The following is a 16,418-nucleotide window of genomic DNA, read 5'->3' as shown; positions in this document are numbered from 1 at the left end:
GGGATCGAACTCATGCGGAAGCGGCTTAAGCTTTGTGCTATGCTCTAACCCGCTGCGCCACCAGGGAGAGCCCGAAGTACATTTCTTTTTTAAGAATTATTTACTTTATTTTGCATACAAGATCTGTCTTATAGGCCAGAGGTGTAGGAGTTGAGAGGACGCACCAGAGAGAGTGGGGAGCAGAAGTACAGAGTTGAGAGGAGCAGCAGGCTTGACAGGAGAGGTCTACTGTGTCATATGCGGGTTAACTCTCTGGTTGGGGATTGAACTCAGGCCACACTAGTGATAGCATGATAATGTGGAGACTTAACCCCTAGGGAGGCCCAAGATCAACTGTATTTCTACATACTCACAACAAACATATAGGAACTAACTTAAAATGGCATGTATCAATTATTACAAAGAAAAACTATTCCAAAAAAAGAGAAAGACTTAGGTATAAACTTCACAAAACATGCATAGGATCTGTCTGCTGAAAATTATAAGGTGCTGATGAAATAAATATGGGAGAGATATATGCAGTGGTCATAGGTCAGAAGACTCATAGTAATGACACCAATTCTCTGCACATTCATCTGTAGGTACAATGTACTTTCTATCAAAATCTCACCAAGGTATTTTGTAGATATAATTGTTTTTCTAACTTTATGATAGAAGAGTATAGGCCCTCTAAAATAACCTCTAAAATAGTTTAGAGGTTGAAACTGGAAGGAATTAATCTACCTCCTACTAAGTTTAAAACAGACACTGCTAGAGATCAGAATGAAAGAAAAGGAAATTCAGACCCTGGCTGGTCCTGAGAGAGTAGAGATGGAATTTCAGAGCTTCCTTTTATCTGAGAGCTATAGCAGCAATATCCCAGGATCACTGCAAGGCCATGGGGGACATAGGAAGTCCTACTGCCAGAGAAAATTCCCATCCTCTTAAGCTCCTCCTTCATGAGTGGCAGGGACTTCAGTGAGTAGAGTTGAGGTACTTGAGAGGCAGCATCTGAAACGCTGTGGGTTTCTATTTTTTTTTAAGATTTATTTATTTATGCATACAGAACTGGGGTACAAGCAGGGGGCAGTAAAAGGCTTCACCAGAGACAGAGCGGGGAGCAGCACAGGCAGATGGATGAAGTACATTGCTGAGGGGAGCAGCAGGAGGGACCGGAGAGGTCTGCCACGCCATGTGGGTCACCTCCCTGGTTGGGGATTGAACCTGTGCTGCAGTGGCTGCAGCTAGCTTCATAGTGCTGTGCTTTAACCTGTTGCACCACCAGGGAGGGCCTCAATGATTAATTTCTAGATAGTATATTTGACTGTTTTCCACATCTATCTGTCCTTTTCTCTAAGTATTCCATTTTCATTGTGGACTCTATTTGGTTAGCTCACTAGTAATTTTGAACTCGCTTGCAGATTATTTCATTTTTCTGCATCTTGGAATGTTGATTTTCCTATATGTACTTAGACTTCTTTAGGTGGTCTATTTCTTCTTGTGGTTTCTAAGTTTTTGTTGTGTGTTCATCTTCAGCTAAGATTTCTTTTCAGTGAGTGTGATCTAGAAGTAGACTTGTCTTGCATTTCTTTCTACTGGGGTCTTAGAGTTGAACAGAAGCTAGATGAATTTTTATGTTCATTTCTTGGCTATGATTTCTCACTTCGTGGGGCAGGTAAAATAAATTTAAATGCACATAACATAGATTTAGATGCACATAAAATAGATCTCGGTGATAATACTTTTATAGGAGAGCTTTTATTTATTTATTTCCTATCTCAAGCTCTGAGGTATAGCAGTCATGCTTCTTGCTCTTTGGATGGTGGAAAGAGATTTTCTAGTTCCCTTTGGGCAGTTTTACTCAAAGTCTCAGAGTAGTCTGTACTGTTGCCAAGCCCTTCACCCCTCCCCCCACAGTTCTCTGGCTGTGTGCTTCCTCCTTACTCTTGGAATATGGGGACCTCCCTGTTTTATTTTAGATTCTGTTTTGAGACCCACATCTGTATCTATCTTATCATCTATATGTATCTCTTCTCTTTCTGAGAGAGACTTTGTACATTTGTGCATGTTACTGTTTATCCAGCACATTTGTAGAATCAGGGAACTTGTTTCCACATGTTGTAGGAATCTTTCCTCCTCTAAGGAATTGATTTAAAAAACATCTTCCAGAATATCCCTGGTATTCTTGGGGTAAATATAAAATTATCCCAGGATTCTTAATAAGCAAAATCTTGTAACTGTAAGCTTAAGAAGAGGACTTAAAACATGCATTGCTTTTGAAAAAAGTTTTGATGGGGGAGAAGGAGGTTTTTGGTGCTTCAGGGGTTAAGTCTCAGCACTATTAAGCTATTGCCAGTCACTGGGGCATGAGTTCAATCTCTGGCCAGGGAGCTAACCACATGGCGCAGCAGACCTCGCCTGACCAGCCCACTGCTTCCCTCAGAGCGAGTTTCAGTGGCTCAGTCTGTTCTGCTCCTCACTCTGCCTCTGGTGAATCCTCTCACCACCCCCCACACACCTCTGGCCCACACCCTAGCTCTTGTATACATAAATGAATAAAAATATATCTTTAAAAATAAAGGTTTTGATCAGCTGGAATGTTTTATTACACCAACATGCTGATTTATGATGACCAGTCTTCCGTCATTTCAAACTTGACATTTCTTGTTGTAAAGGGGGAGGTGTCTTTGATTTGAAATTTTCCCTTATGTTCTTCCTTCTCCAGTTTGCAACCTTTCTCTTTGCAGGGATGCAGTCTATACCTCTAACCATAAACTTCCTATATCTTATATACTTGTCATCCATCAGGAAAAGGTCAAAATTCAAGGCTCACCTTCTCTGAAGAGTCTTCTTTGATTTACTCTTGTACTATCTCCCCCCTGCCTACTACCTACTTGAATCACATCAAATTATGTTGCCTTGATAACATGACAGTCGAGGAGTAGCCCTACACTTTTAGATATGGATTCAATGATCTACAATAACATGAGGCTTGGTGAGGGCATTATTGTGTCTTCCACCTTTTTGCCTTTCTCTCCAAACCTGTACCTTAGTGGGCATTTGATTGTTTCACAGACTGAATAGACTGAGATGAATATTGTTGGGCTTCCTGGGTTCCACCACCTGGCTTGTCTGCAAGGGCATCAGTAATCCCAAATTCCAGCTGGAGCCCTCTGTGGCTTCATCTCCACCCAGCACCAGCTGCTGAATCCATTAATTACCCAGAGCTGGGCAGAAAGAATCTCTTGAATAGGAGGATATCAGGATGAAGCACCTTCCTCCAGCCAAGCTCTGCTTCAGAGCCAGGCCACCAGGCCCCCCACCCTGCTGGCATTTCCTCTCCATGGTTCAGTAGGGGTGGAGGGCTTGGGTGGGGCCAGGAGACAAAGGAACATGACTTTAGAGTGAAAGCAGGCTTGAGCCTTTAGTCTCCAAGCTGAAGGCATTTGTAGAAGCATTTCCTTTTTTAAAATAAAAATTTTATTTAATTTATGTATGCATCAAAGAGTCGGGGTATAGGCCAGAGGTGAGGGGATAAGAGGATTCACCAGAGACAGAGTGGGGAGCAGAAGAGGCCAACTGACCAAGTACACTGCTGAGAGGACCAGCAGGTGAGATGGGAGAGGTCTGTTGTGCCATGTGTGTTACTCTCTTGTGGGGAATCAAACTTGTGCTGCAGTGGCTGCTGATAGCTTCATAGTGCTGAGACTTAACCCCTTGGTCCCCCAGGGAGGCCCCATATCTTTCTTTTTTTCTTTCTTTTTGAATGAAAAATGAAGAGACATGGAAGGTGTTCTGGCAGAATCCATTGAAGGACTTCTTACCTGCAGCCTATAGAGGACTCCTGTCATTTAAAATGACTAAAAAGACAGCCCCATAGGCCATAGGGTACAGGGTCCTCCCTACAATGTATGCCATTGTATTCCATGGTGATCATAGATGGTGTTGAGCACTCTCCCTGCAGGCCAGGAATTTGTCCTCTCACCATCCTGTCCTAGAATATTTCTTGGCTGCTGGGATTATTGCCTTTGGTGTCAAATGGCTTCATAACATTGGAATCATATTCTAATCTGGGGGCAAATGTGAGTGCAGGCATGTGGGTGGGAAGTAAGATAAGCCACATCAAGCAAAAATGTCAAGTGAGAAATGAGCTGTGAATGATGCTTCATTGGTCAAGTAAGAAAAGGCTGCTGCCATGGCCCAGCCCTGACTTGGGGCTCAATGGGCTGCCTCCTCATCAGTCTTTCCTTGTGCTTCCCACGGTTCTTCCTCTACAAGGTCCCTGGTTTGTATATCCTTACCCCCCACAAGTTGGACAGTGTTGCCAGAGACACCTGCCAATCAATGGCTGAGCATTACTGGGATTGAAAGTGGTGACACTTCAGCCTTACAATTTGCTGGCTTTCTCACAGCTCTTATGAGGGCCTCCCGAAGAAGGGGTGAAGCTCACACCTCTAGTTACTGCTCCCTTCCTGCTCTCATGCCTCCCCCAACCCCCTCCAGGGAGTTGAGGAAACTGAGGAGGGGTGGTCCCAGGAGAAGACCTCCCTGGTAGGGAGGATGCTGGCCACAGTTGTCCAGTGTTGAAATTTGAAGAGTAGTGGGGACAGGCAGGGGGGTTGTCAGGAGGGAAGTTTCTGTGTTTTGATCTCACTCTCTTTCTAACGTACTTAGGGCACTGGGGGGAAAGGTGAAAGGGAGCAGGCTGGAGAGGATTGGAAGTGAGCCCCAAAGCAGCAATGTTTGCCTCGTCTCCTCCCATAGTGAGTACAGATGTGGAGCCTTGCAGGCTGCCTCAGAGTGCTGATAGACCAGTTTGATCCGGGTCTCTGGAGGTCCTGTTCTCAAAGGCCTTCAGGCACTCAGGCAAATGTGACTCAATACATAGAATATAGGGATCCTCTAAGGGGCCTGGGAATTTCTAGGATTTCCCTAGCAGGACTGGCCCATCCCAAAGAGGTCCCACCCTCGTCTACAGTAAGTTTGGTATATAAACACCAATGTAGCTGGTTTAACATTCTGTAAACTTCCTTGGCTCACTTAGAGGGTCAGTCTCATGTTTTGAAATCTGGCTTGGGAATCTTCAAGCTATACAAGGCATTTTGGCAGCAAGCTCCACCACATTGCAGCATGAAATCAGTCATCAATGTGAGTGTGGTTGTGTTCCAGACAACTTTACATAGGGGACACTTGAATCTGCATTCCATACCATTTCTTTTTTCAGATTTATTTTTTATTTATTTATGAATACAAGACCAGGGATGTAGCCCAGAAGTGCAGGGGTGGAGGATTCATCAGAGACAGGGTAGGGGGCAGAACTGATAGCTCTACTGAGGTACACAGCTGAGGGGAGCAGTGGGGGAGACAGGAGAAGTCTTCTGCGCCATGTGGGTCACCTCCCTGGCTGAGGATTGAACTCATGCACAGTGGCTGGCAATAGTTTGATAGCACTGAGACCCCTGTGCCACCAGCGAGGCCCCCCATATAGTTTTCATGAAATACTACTCTTTTAATTGCTTTGATTTTTATTGTGGTGAAAGCATTTAACATGCAATTGGTCCTCAACAAGTTTTAAGTGTACAGTAACTTACTGTTGACTTGGCTGAGTTCACAAATCTGTTGTAACCTATAGCTCCCTGTCATGTCTCTGACTCTCCTCTCCAGCTAAGCTTTCTTTCCTAGTGATTAATTAAAATCTTCTGCCATGGCTGTAGCTACTGCTGCTTCTGGAACCACCAGAGCCATGCTGGTTTTGTGGTTGGGTAAAGTATTGACCTTCACCATCACAAAGGCCAGAGCTTCAGCTTCCAAAATTTTCTCTTTTCATGGTCCAAAATGTGAAGATTGATTGTTGTAACCGCCACGACCTCCAAAACTGCTTTCATCATTACCAAATCCATTATAACCATCTCCACTGCCACTGTATTGTAAATGGTGGCTGAAGCCAGAGGCTGTGGTGTTGCAGGTGGCATCCGGGAGGGAGGGTGAGGATAGCTAACCCCAGGAAAAATGCTAATAAAGTTTCACATTTTAGTGTGGAGACTGATAAGAGATCTAAAGGACTGTAGAAGCAGCCTCCAGGGTTGGGTGGATGGGATTCAGTGTTTGAGCATTCAGTATTCAGGATCCAGCATGTTGAGAACTTCAGCAGTTCCATGGCCAGGCCCCCACCACGCCAATCCTCTGAAGGACAGGGTCAGACTTTCAGCAGCCAAACTCAGAGAGGAAAAGGTCAGATTTGCAAGTGGCTGAGAGACTGAAACTTGCTACCATTACAAGCTGGCAGAGAAGGCAAAGACCTGGAGCAGGCACCTTGCTGGGCTGCATGCGTGTGGCCATTTGTGGGCACTCAGCCACTGCAGCTGCTGTTTTGCATGTCTCTTATCTGGGGCTGTGCTGGGGCATCTTGGCAGCTCCAGGAGAGTCTCCTGTTCTTGACTTTGTGAGTTGGAACCTGGCCTAGAGCCTGGCTGCCATGCGCCCCAGGTCAGCAGTGGTGGGAAGATGCCATCCTGGGAGTTTTGATATTGTTCAGGAGAGAAGCTCTGCATCCTCAATGGTGGGAAGATGCCATCTTTGATGCTTTTTGTTTGTCAATGGCCATTTTTGGCTCAGTAGCTTTTTGGGGTTTTTCCCCTTGATTTGTTAAATAAATCCCATTATTGTTGTTCTCTGAAACTGAGTAGTCTTGCAATTGTATGTGCAGGTAAAGAACTCAGACAGTGAGTGACCAGGTGGGCAGTATTCTTGACCAGTTTTTGTGCCCCTTGCTGCCCTGTGTCAGTATCACCACCGCCACAGCTGCCACCAAAGCCACCTTGGACTTTGAAGTTTCCTCCATGACCAAAGTTGTCCAAAACCACCTCCATCACCACCACCAAAGTTTTCAGAACCACTTTGACCTCTTTGGCTGGACGAAGCACAGGCTTTCTCTTGCTTTGATAAGGCTTTCCTTACCTCACAATTGTGCTGTTCAGAGTATGGCTCCCTAAATGACAGTCTCACCTACAGAGTCATGGTCATCAAAGATCATAAAGGCATAGTCCCTCTTCTTGCCTTTGCCTTGATTTTCATGGTCATGATTTCAACCACTTCAGATTTCCCATTTGGCTCAAAATAATTTCTTAGTTGATTAGTGTCTTCTGTGTATTCATTAATGACACCAACAAACATCTTTTACACAGCTAAGTGGTATTTTGAAAACCTCCTTTCTTTTTTTAAAAATATATATACTTGAATATTTATTTATTTATGCATAGGAGAACTGGGGTATAGGCCAGAGGCGTAGAGGTGGGGGTGAGAGGAGACAGAGTGGGGAGCATAACAGGCAGATGTACTGCAATACGCTGCTGAGGGGAGCAGTGGGTGAAATAGGAGAGGCCTGCTGTGCCAGGTGGGTCAGCTCCCTGGTCAGGGATAGAATTCAGGCAATAGCAGTGATAGGGCTAAGAGTAAACCCTTAGGCCACCAGGGAAGCCTGAGGTAAAAATTTATTTATAAGCATGCATATATAATGATAAAATTTTAAGGAGAAATTGTTTTTTGTTCCCTCATTGGAGGAAGGCATCATCTTTTTATTTCCTTCAAATTATATGCTACACCATCCTCATAATGGCAGACTTAGCAATGGTGTTAACATTTCTTGAACCATTATATTCCTGCTGCACTCCAACTTCTTAGAGGAAGGTGTACTGGAGAAAGAACATGCTGGAGAATATATGAAGAGTGCCAGGTGAGAAAGCTTTAGGGCAGCTGAGAGAGGATGAGGATGCTTGGGTCACGTCTACTGGGGAGAGAGACTGTTCCAAGAATTTCTGATTCAGATAGCTGGCTTTGGGGATGAAGAAATCTTTTCAGGAGGAAGGCATTTCTTTTACCAAATTCAAAGTGCGCTGAATATCAAGTCTGAAGCCTGGATGTAACTAAAAGTGAATGAACAAAGGCAAAGCATCCAAGATGGAGGCAGGGGGTGGTGAGTAAACGATGGTGGAATATACAATAAGAAAGGCGAGGCTTGGCCCTCCCTGGTGGCGCAGCGGGTTAAAGCACTGCACTGAGAAGCCAAAGCCACTTCTGCATGAGTTCGATTCCCGCCTGCCCCGGGGGTGGCCACATGGCGTGGCAGACCTCTCCTGACCCGCCCGCTGCTCCCCTCAGCAGTGTACCTCGCCGATCTGCCTGTTCTGCTTCCCACTCTGTCTCTGGTGAATTCTCTCACCCTCCACATCTCTGGCCTGTACCCCAGTTCTGTATGAATAAATAAATAAATCTTTAAAAAAAAAAAAAAGAAAGGCGAGGCTTGAAGGCATCCCACCAACCTAGAAACTGCACTTATGTCGATGACCATCCAAAATCTAGGATATCATTTTCCCTTTTCTGTGCCTTTCCTACTCCTAATCATTTGTTAACACTCAACTCCAATCCCATCTTGGTGAAGTTTTTTCTCTCATTACCCTCATCTGGAAGTGATTTCTTCTTCAGCATCCAGCTGTCACACATGCTCATTTCTCTCCTAGGGCTCTCAGCATCGGACAGAGGTCTTCCCGTATTCAGCCCTGCCTTCAAGGCTGGAATCTATTTGGTCCTTTCCGGGACCTGCCCGCACCTGGTGCCGAGACCATGGTTAGTGCCCACCAGTGACTGTGATGATGCCCCATCTCCGCAGCGAGGCAGGCGTTCTTTCTCAGCCATCCTCTTCCAAAAAAGGGACTTGCCGGAGGAGATTCCCTGGGACAGATGACAAGGAGACACGGAGCACTGGCCAGCACTGTGCTCCCTTGGAGCAAGCCAGGCTGGTGCTGGGTTTAATTTAGGCTACTCTGCCTTACATGCTTTAAAACTTTCCCACGGCAGACTCGGGACCTGAGGTTCTGTGCCATTAGCACTCCTACTAAGAGACGGGTGGTGAGAGAGGCAGCCAAGTGTGCTGGCCTCTGACCCGGTTCTGCTTCTACGCTGGGCTTGGAACTTTTTGCAGCCATGAGCTTTGGGGTTTCATTCCCAGCTCCGCAGATGGAACGTGCCCGTGTGGAGTACGACGGCTGAGCTTGGGTGTGGGCTTGCATGTATGAGTGGGTGGCCTTCGCCGGGTGCACATGACTATGCATATGAATGTGATAACTCTCCTTGTTATAGGGCAGCAAATCTGTTATAGGGCACCTCAATTCAGAGACACCCCTGAAGCCCCAAAACCTGCCTGCTCTAAGTGGGTTCTGCCATCCGCCGCAACAAGACAAAACATATAAAGCTTTAGTGAAAAGTGACTTTAATACAATGAATATACAATATGAAACACAAAGAATGTAACTTCTAAATCAAACACCTGAAGTTACCCATCCCCTCGTGGGCAAAAGTCAATCCAAAAGGGATTGGCCCAAAGCAAGGCCTGAAAGCCTGCCACAAGACTAAAGCACCTTCTGGCCGGGACCCATGGAAAAGGGTCGGAAATGGCCAGACAAATCTGAGAGGAAAAGAGCAAAATCAAAATCAATATAAACATTGCCATAGTCACCTCCCTACAGATATCTCACCCACATCTGCCTTAACCAGTCCAGGGTCAAGAAACAAGCCCAGTTTCTTCATCACATGTTTGCTGCTCCATGTGGCTTCCTTAGGTCTCCTTCTCCATCTGCCTTCTCCATCTCTCTTCTTCTCTCTCCTTTTTCTCTGCTCAGTTCCACCCTCCTTCTGGGTGGGGCAGGGAACCTGGAACTTCCCCTCTCCTAGGGACCACCCAGTTACATCCTGGGAGGAGGATCTTGGAATATATCTGAGTTTTTGCAGAGTGTGTGTACAGGTCTCTGAGTTGTGTGACTCTTGACAGTGGTATGTATTTATCTGGGCAGGTTTCGTGGTGTGTATGTATGTGTGTTACACTTGTGCCCAGCTCTGTGTGTGCCACCCATCTGAGTTTCTGCCAGCTGCCCCCCTGTCTCTGCTTGAAGTGGGCAAGGCCATTCAAACTGAACATAAGCAGTTCTCCACCTGGTTCCCAGGAACAATGGATCCTTCTTATGCCCTTGGCAACACATAAAACAGATTCCAGTTGGTTCACTGGCTCCTCCTCCTTCCTGAGAGGGGACTGGAGGGATGGAGGAGTGGAGATGGTCCATTCAGCCTTAGTCAGGACGCTTTTCCTTGATAATGCCATTTCTTCTTGGTCCTCTGTGGTCCTGAGAGGGCCGTAGGAGCACAGTGCCTTGAGTGTCCATGGCTTCTGTTGAAATATTTTAATGGGGACCAGATGCCAAAAAGGGAAGACCCTTTTTAGAAATCCATGGCTGTATTCCACTGCCCCCACCTCCCAGGAGAGAGCAGACATTCTCCGCAGTGTTTACATTCTTTTGCTCTTTGCCTCCCTGCCCCCACCCCTTCCAGGACCTTCTCACTTTGGACTTGCGGATAAACTGTGCCCCCATAAACAAAGCCATCCTTCCTGTTCAGGAGACACCCGACCCACCCTGACTTGTCAGAGCTCAGCATTTCACCCTTGTTTTGCCCTTTATTCTTTGACACACCCTGCCACCACTGGATTAACCCTTTTGTCTCCTTCAGGTCAGGGGACAATCCAAACTTCAGGAGGTAGAGGTGGGCAACGTTAATGACTGGCTCCCAGTGCCATCCATCTCAGCATCTCCCTACTCTCTACTCCCCAGTCTCCTTCCAGCAGAGAAGGTAGGGTGAGTGGCCAGTTAAGGCCAAAGAAGAACCTCTCCCTGGCTTCCCTTCCAGCTTCATCACTCCATTTCCCCTGTGACCTCACTAAATCTGAGGAGCACTGTTTGTGAAAGAGGAATGATAATCTCTGCCTCCTCTTGCCACCAGTATCTTGCAAAGCATCCACAAGGAATATTGCCACAGCAGCTCAGGACCATGAAGGATATCCTCAGGCACAAGAAGGGCAGGATGTGAGGCCCATGAATGGGAGGGCAGAGGGTAAAATCCCAACTGTCTTCCTAGTACTGGGAAAGGCTCTGTGGAATTGTGGGGGACTGGGAAAAAGGTACAGCAGGGTCTCCTCAAAAGTGTCACTAATGGGGCCCTCCCTGGTGGTACAGTTGGTTAAAGCGCAGCACTAAGAGACTAAAGCCATTTCAGCATGAGTTTGATCCCTGCCCCCAAGAGGTGACCCACATGGTGCAGCAGACCTCTCTTGACCCTCCCACTGCTCCCCTTAGCAGTATACTTGTTCTCCTCCCCACTCTGTCTCTGGTGAAGCCTCTTACTGCTCCTGCACCTCTGGCCTGCACCTCATACGCTAGTTCTGTATAAATAAATCTTAAAAAAAAAATTGTCACCTGTGTCCAAGAGATGCCCTTCCTTTTCTCTCTCCCTCGTCCAAGCTGCTGTACCCCATGACTAGGCCTCAAGCTGTCCACTTAGGTCTGGCAAGCCTGCTTTGGGGAATAAAATGAAGCCCAGCTCTCTCTCAGGGGATGAGAGTAGCCTGACTGGGGACAGGGGTGGGTCCTAATCATCGATCAGAGTGCCATATGCAGGGACTGGCACTGGGACATGTGTGCCAGGTGGTGGCCGAGAGGCTGTGCACCTGGAGTTGTCGTGCTTTTGTTATAGGGCAGCAAATCTATTACAGGACAAAATCTGTTACAGGACAGGGAGAAAGGGACACCCCTGAAGCCCCAAAACCTGCCTGCTCTAAGTGGGTTCTGCCTTCTGTCGCAAAAAGACAAAAAATAAAACTTTAATGAAAAGGGACTTTTTTTTTTTTTTTTTTTAAGATTTATTTTATTTGTACATACAGAACTGGGGTACAGGCCAGAGGTGCAGAGGCGGTGAGAGGCTTCACCAGAGACAGAGTGGGGAGCAGAACAGGCAGATCGACGAAGTACACTGCTGAGGGGAGCAGCGGGCCGGTCAGGAGAGGTCTGCCACGCCATGTGGTCACCTCCAGGGCAGGCGGGAATCGAACTCATGCAGAAGTGGCTTTAGCTTCTCAGTGCAGTGCTTTAACCCGCTGCGCCACCAGGGAGGGCCGAAAAGGGACTTTAATACAGTAAAAACACAATCCGGAACACAAAGAATATAACTTCTAAATCAAACACCTGAAGTTACCCATCCCCTCGTGGGCAAGTCAACCCAAAAGGGATTGGCCCAAAGCAAGGCCTGAAAGCCTGCCACTAGACTAAAGCACCGTCAGACATGGCCAGACAAATCTGGGAGGAAAAGAGCAAAATCAAAATCAATATAAACACGGCCATAGTCACCTCCCTACAGGTATCTCACCCACATCTGCCTCAACCAGTCCAGGGTCAGGAAACAAGCCCGGTTTCTTCATCACATGCTTGCTGCTCCATGTGGCTTCCTTAGGTGGTCTCCTTCTCCATCCTGCTTCATTCTCCTCTTCTCTCTCCTTTTTCTCTGCTCAGCTCCACCCTCCTTCTGGGTGGAGCAGGGAACCTGGAACTTCTCTTTGTCCTAGGGACCACCCTGTTACACTTTGACCAGCAATTTCCTGCTGGAGTCACTGGAACTGAATGACAGCTCTGAGGATGTCTCCACGTCCCAACTTACCATTTGTCACAAAAGGGATAGACAGTTGTATCCTGACTAGAAAGTGAGGTGCGTTGCTTGGGATAAAAGATGTGCCGTTTCTCCTCATTGGTGACTTCTTCAAATACAGGAAACACTTCTCTTCCCTGCCTCCCCTCTGGCTCTCTATAACCTTTCCCCTGGCTTGAACCTTTCATCACCCAAAAGAGCTGTGGGCTCCACTTCCTTTTGTTTCCAGCTGGGGAAATGCCTTGCTCTCTCCTGACACAAGCTGAGCAACCTCTATCATCAGACATATTCTGGATGGAGAGGACATGCCCTGAAAAATCAGAATTTCCATGCTAGCTCTGTTATGACCTCCCCTTTTTCTGTATAATCAAAATATTCCAAGCAACCGTCAGTTTTCTACTGGACTGCCTCAGCCTCATAATATGCTGCCTAGCTCAGGTGAGCAAGCGCTGCCTCCGGATGGAAAATCCTCCTGGAATAAAAAATATTACAACTGGCTGATTAATAAAAACAATTATAACAACAAAATTAATATTTTAAAACAAGGCAGTACTAGATTAATCAGAATTCTTTTACTGCCAGGATGAGAACCCAAATCCCATCTCTCTACTATCTCACATAATCCATCTAAAGAACTGCTTAAGTTTTGTTGTCTAAACTTCAAATAAGGAACTTCACCTAAACCCTCTATTCAGCTTTTGAGGAACTTTACTTTATCTTTGTTATTGACTTGCAAGAGAATCACTCCACCCTAGCCCACGACCTTAATTACTCTCTCCTTCACATCTCCACCCTAATCCTTGACTTTACCCTCTAAGATGTCTTAGTAAAAACGAAGGTCATAGAATAGCATTTTAGTTCTAAAAGAATTTTATTTTTAGCCAACCATCACTAAAAAATGTTAGCTTTAAATTTTATGGACTTTTCTTAATTAATAGATCAATAATGTAATCTTAGCTGAAGTTCTATAGAACCCCAAACTGCTTTCAGAAAAGATTGTGGTCTCAGCCCAATTCATATGTTAATTGCCTGCCTAAAATGTATACAATAAACTTCTGCAGATAGCAGAACAGGAAGACTTGCACCCAACTCCCATGTCTTCCTGGCTCCCTTTTCCCCTTTTTCTCCTTTTCCCCCTTTTTTAGGAATCTCCACTTGCTGACGCTGCTCCCACCTTGAGACCCTGCCTGTTCTGCCCCCCAATAATCCGTGATTGGGGAACAAAGAGTACCCGACACCCTCCTAAATTGGAGGGACTATTCATAAGAAGCATTTCTCCTTCCTTGTGGGGAGAAGCCATTCTCTTGCTGTTTCTTCAGTACTGGCCACATTTCCTTAGCACTGCTTCCCTGGTGGGAAGATGTAGGTGTCATATGAGTAAAGGAACTCGAGCACCAGCTTCCTTTTGAACCAGGTAGGCTTCAATCTTAGCACTTTCCCTCCCAGAGAAAAGTGGGGAAGGACCCCTGATCCATACAGCATAGAGTTTCTTTTTCCAGTTCCATCAAATAAAGGGACTGCAAATAAATCAACCAAAGCTGTACCAAGGATGACTTGACATGTGCTGATGGAAAATTACCTGTGGGTGGGTGGGCACCATTTTTTACTCTGTCCCTCCCCCACTGGTTTGATTGCAACCCAGCCTCCTGCAAAAGGGTGGCTTACTGAACCTGAAAAATTATCTTCTTGGCTGCAGATGGATGTATTGCCTCTGGGGAGCAGCTTCTCTAATAGTTAAGGATTTTGGTGATTAACCAAATAGAGTAGAACAAGGGTATTTTTTTCTACTTCAAGAGTGAAAAAAAAATTCCTGTTCACTTCTTTCTCTACGCCTATCAGGCTGTGGTCTCACACCAGCCCTTAGGTACCAGAGGCACTTGGGTTTCCCAAGAATAGAGGTCCCTCTGTTACAAGGCACTCCAATGTGAATTGGGTTGCCCGTCTGTGGGTCTTCACTCGCGCGCTTACGATTCAGTCATATTATGGACACACTCAAAAAAAGGTTAAATGATGGATTTATTTATAAGGAGAAAGGTAAAGGAATAACCCAGGGAAAGAGGGAGAGAAATACAAGTTAACTAGGATGTTCTACCAGTTCTGCTGACTTGGACTCCACCGGCACGCTGAAAACCGATTGAGCGCCAAAACGATCAGCCGTGAACCACCAGGCCAAGAGACCCCCAGAGCCCACATGCCCGGTTTTATCCCAACCTGGCTGCTCAGATCTGCCCTCACATCCTGTTACAGGACACCCCAAATCTGTTCCAGGACAGGGGGAGAGGGACACCCCTGAAGCCCCAAACCTGCCTGCTCTAAGTGGGTTCTGCCATCTGCTGCAACAAGACAAAACATATAAAACTTTAATGAAAAGGGACTTTAATACAGTAAATGTACAATACGGAACACAAAGAATATAACTTCTAAATCAAACACCTGAAGTTACCCATCCCCTCATGGGCAAAAGTCAACCCAAAAGGGGTTGGCCCAAAGCAAGTCTTGAAAGCTGCCACTAGACTAAAGCACCTTCTGGCCGGGACCCATGGAAAAGGGTCAGAAATGGCCAGACAAATCTGGGAGGAAAAGAGCAAAATCAAAATCAATATAAACACTGCCATAGTCACCTCCCTACAGGTATCTCACCCACATCTGCCTTAACCAGTCCAGGGTCAGGAAACAAGCACGGTTTGGAGGAAAAGAGCAAAATCAAAATCAATATAAACACTGCCATAGTCACCTCCCTACAGGTATCTCACCCACATCTGCCTTAACCAGTCCAGGGTCAGGAAACAAGCACGGTTTCTTCATCACATGCTTGCTGCTCCATATGGCTTCCTCAGGTCTCCGTTGGTTTCTGTCTTCTCTCTCCTTTTTCTCTGCTCAGTTCCACCCTCCTTCTGGGTGGGGCAGGGAACCTGGAACTTCCCTTTTTCCTAGGGACCACCCTGTTACAGTCCCAGCTTGCTTCTCCTTGGTACTGATGGGATTTGGAGTTCCAGTATCTGGAGTGGGGGCGAAGTCCATGAAACCTGTACCTGTTACACCTCCTCTGCCTCTCCTTCGAACTCCTTTGGATCTGACCTTGGAAACATTCACTGTGGCAGGCTGTGTTATAGGAGACATGGGACATCTTGGGCTTCTTTTCAGTTTCAGTTCTGAGCACGTGGTCCATGTTGGGGTCTGCAAAGTATAGAATGAAGGTGGCAGGACCACAGCCTGCCTGGGGGCAAGAGACGGTGTGCTGGGTAAGGCCTCCTGGGTGGGATGCCCTATACCAGCTAGAAACGAACCTCTATTGTGTGATCTTGAATAAGTCTTAGTTTCCTCTCTGCATCTGTTTTTTTTTTAAGATTTATTTATTTATGCATACAGAACTGGGGTATAGGTCAGAGGTGCAGGAATGGTGAAAGGCTTCACCAGAGACAGAGTGGGGAGCAGAATAGCCCAATTGACCAAGTACACTGCTGAGGGGAGCAGCAGGCAGGGCAGGAGAGGTCTGCCGCCAAGTGGTCACCTCTGGGGTGGGGGGATCAAACTCATGCTGAGTGGCTTTGTAACTGGGTGGTCCCTAGGAAAAGGGAAGTTCCAGGTTCCCTGCCCCACCCAGAAGGAGGGTGGAGCTGAGCAGAGAAAAAGGAGAGAGAAGAAGAGAGAAGGAGGCCAGATGTAGAAAAAGACGAAGACCTGAGGAAGCTTTAGTCTTGTGGCAGGCTTTCAGGCCTTGCTTTGGGCCAATCCCTTTAGGGTTGACTTTTGCCCATGAGGGGATGGGTAACTTCAGGTGTTTGATTTAGAAGTTATATTCTTTGTGTTCCATATTGTATATTCACTGTATTAAAGTCACTTTTCATTAAAGCTTTATATGTTTTGTCTTGTTGCGGCGGATGGCACAACCCACTTAGAGCAGGCAGGTTTTGGGGCTT

The sequence above is a fragment of the Condylura cristata genome, unplaced genomic scaffold (genome assembly GCF_000260355.1).
Source record: "Condylura cristata isolate star-nosed mole 26May11 unplaced genomic scaffold, ConCri1.0 scaffold00014, whole genome shotgun sequence".
Taxonomy (NCBI): Eukaryota; Metazoa; Chordata; class Mammalia; order Eulipotyphla; family Talpidae; genus Condylura; species Condylura cristata.
The sequence above is the reverse complement of the archived record's forward strand: the minus strand, read 5'-3'. Positions refer to the sequence as shown.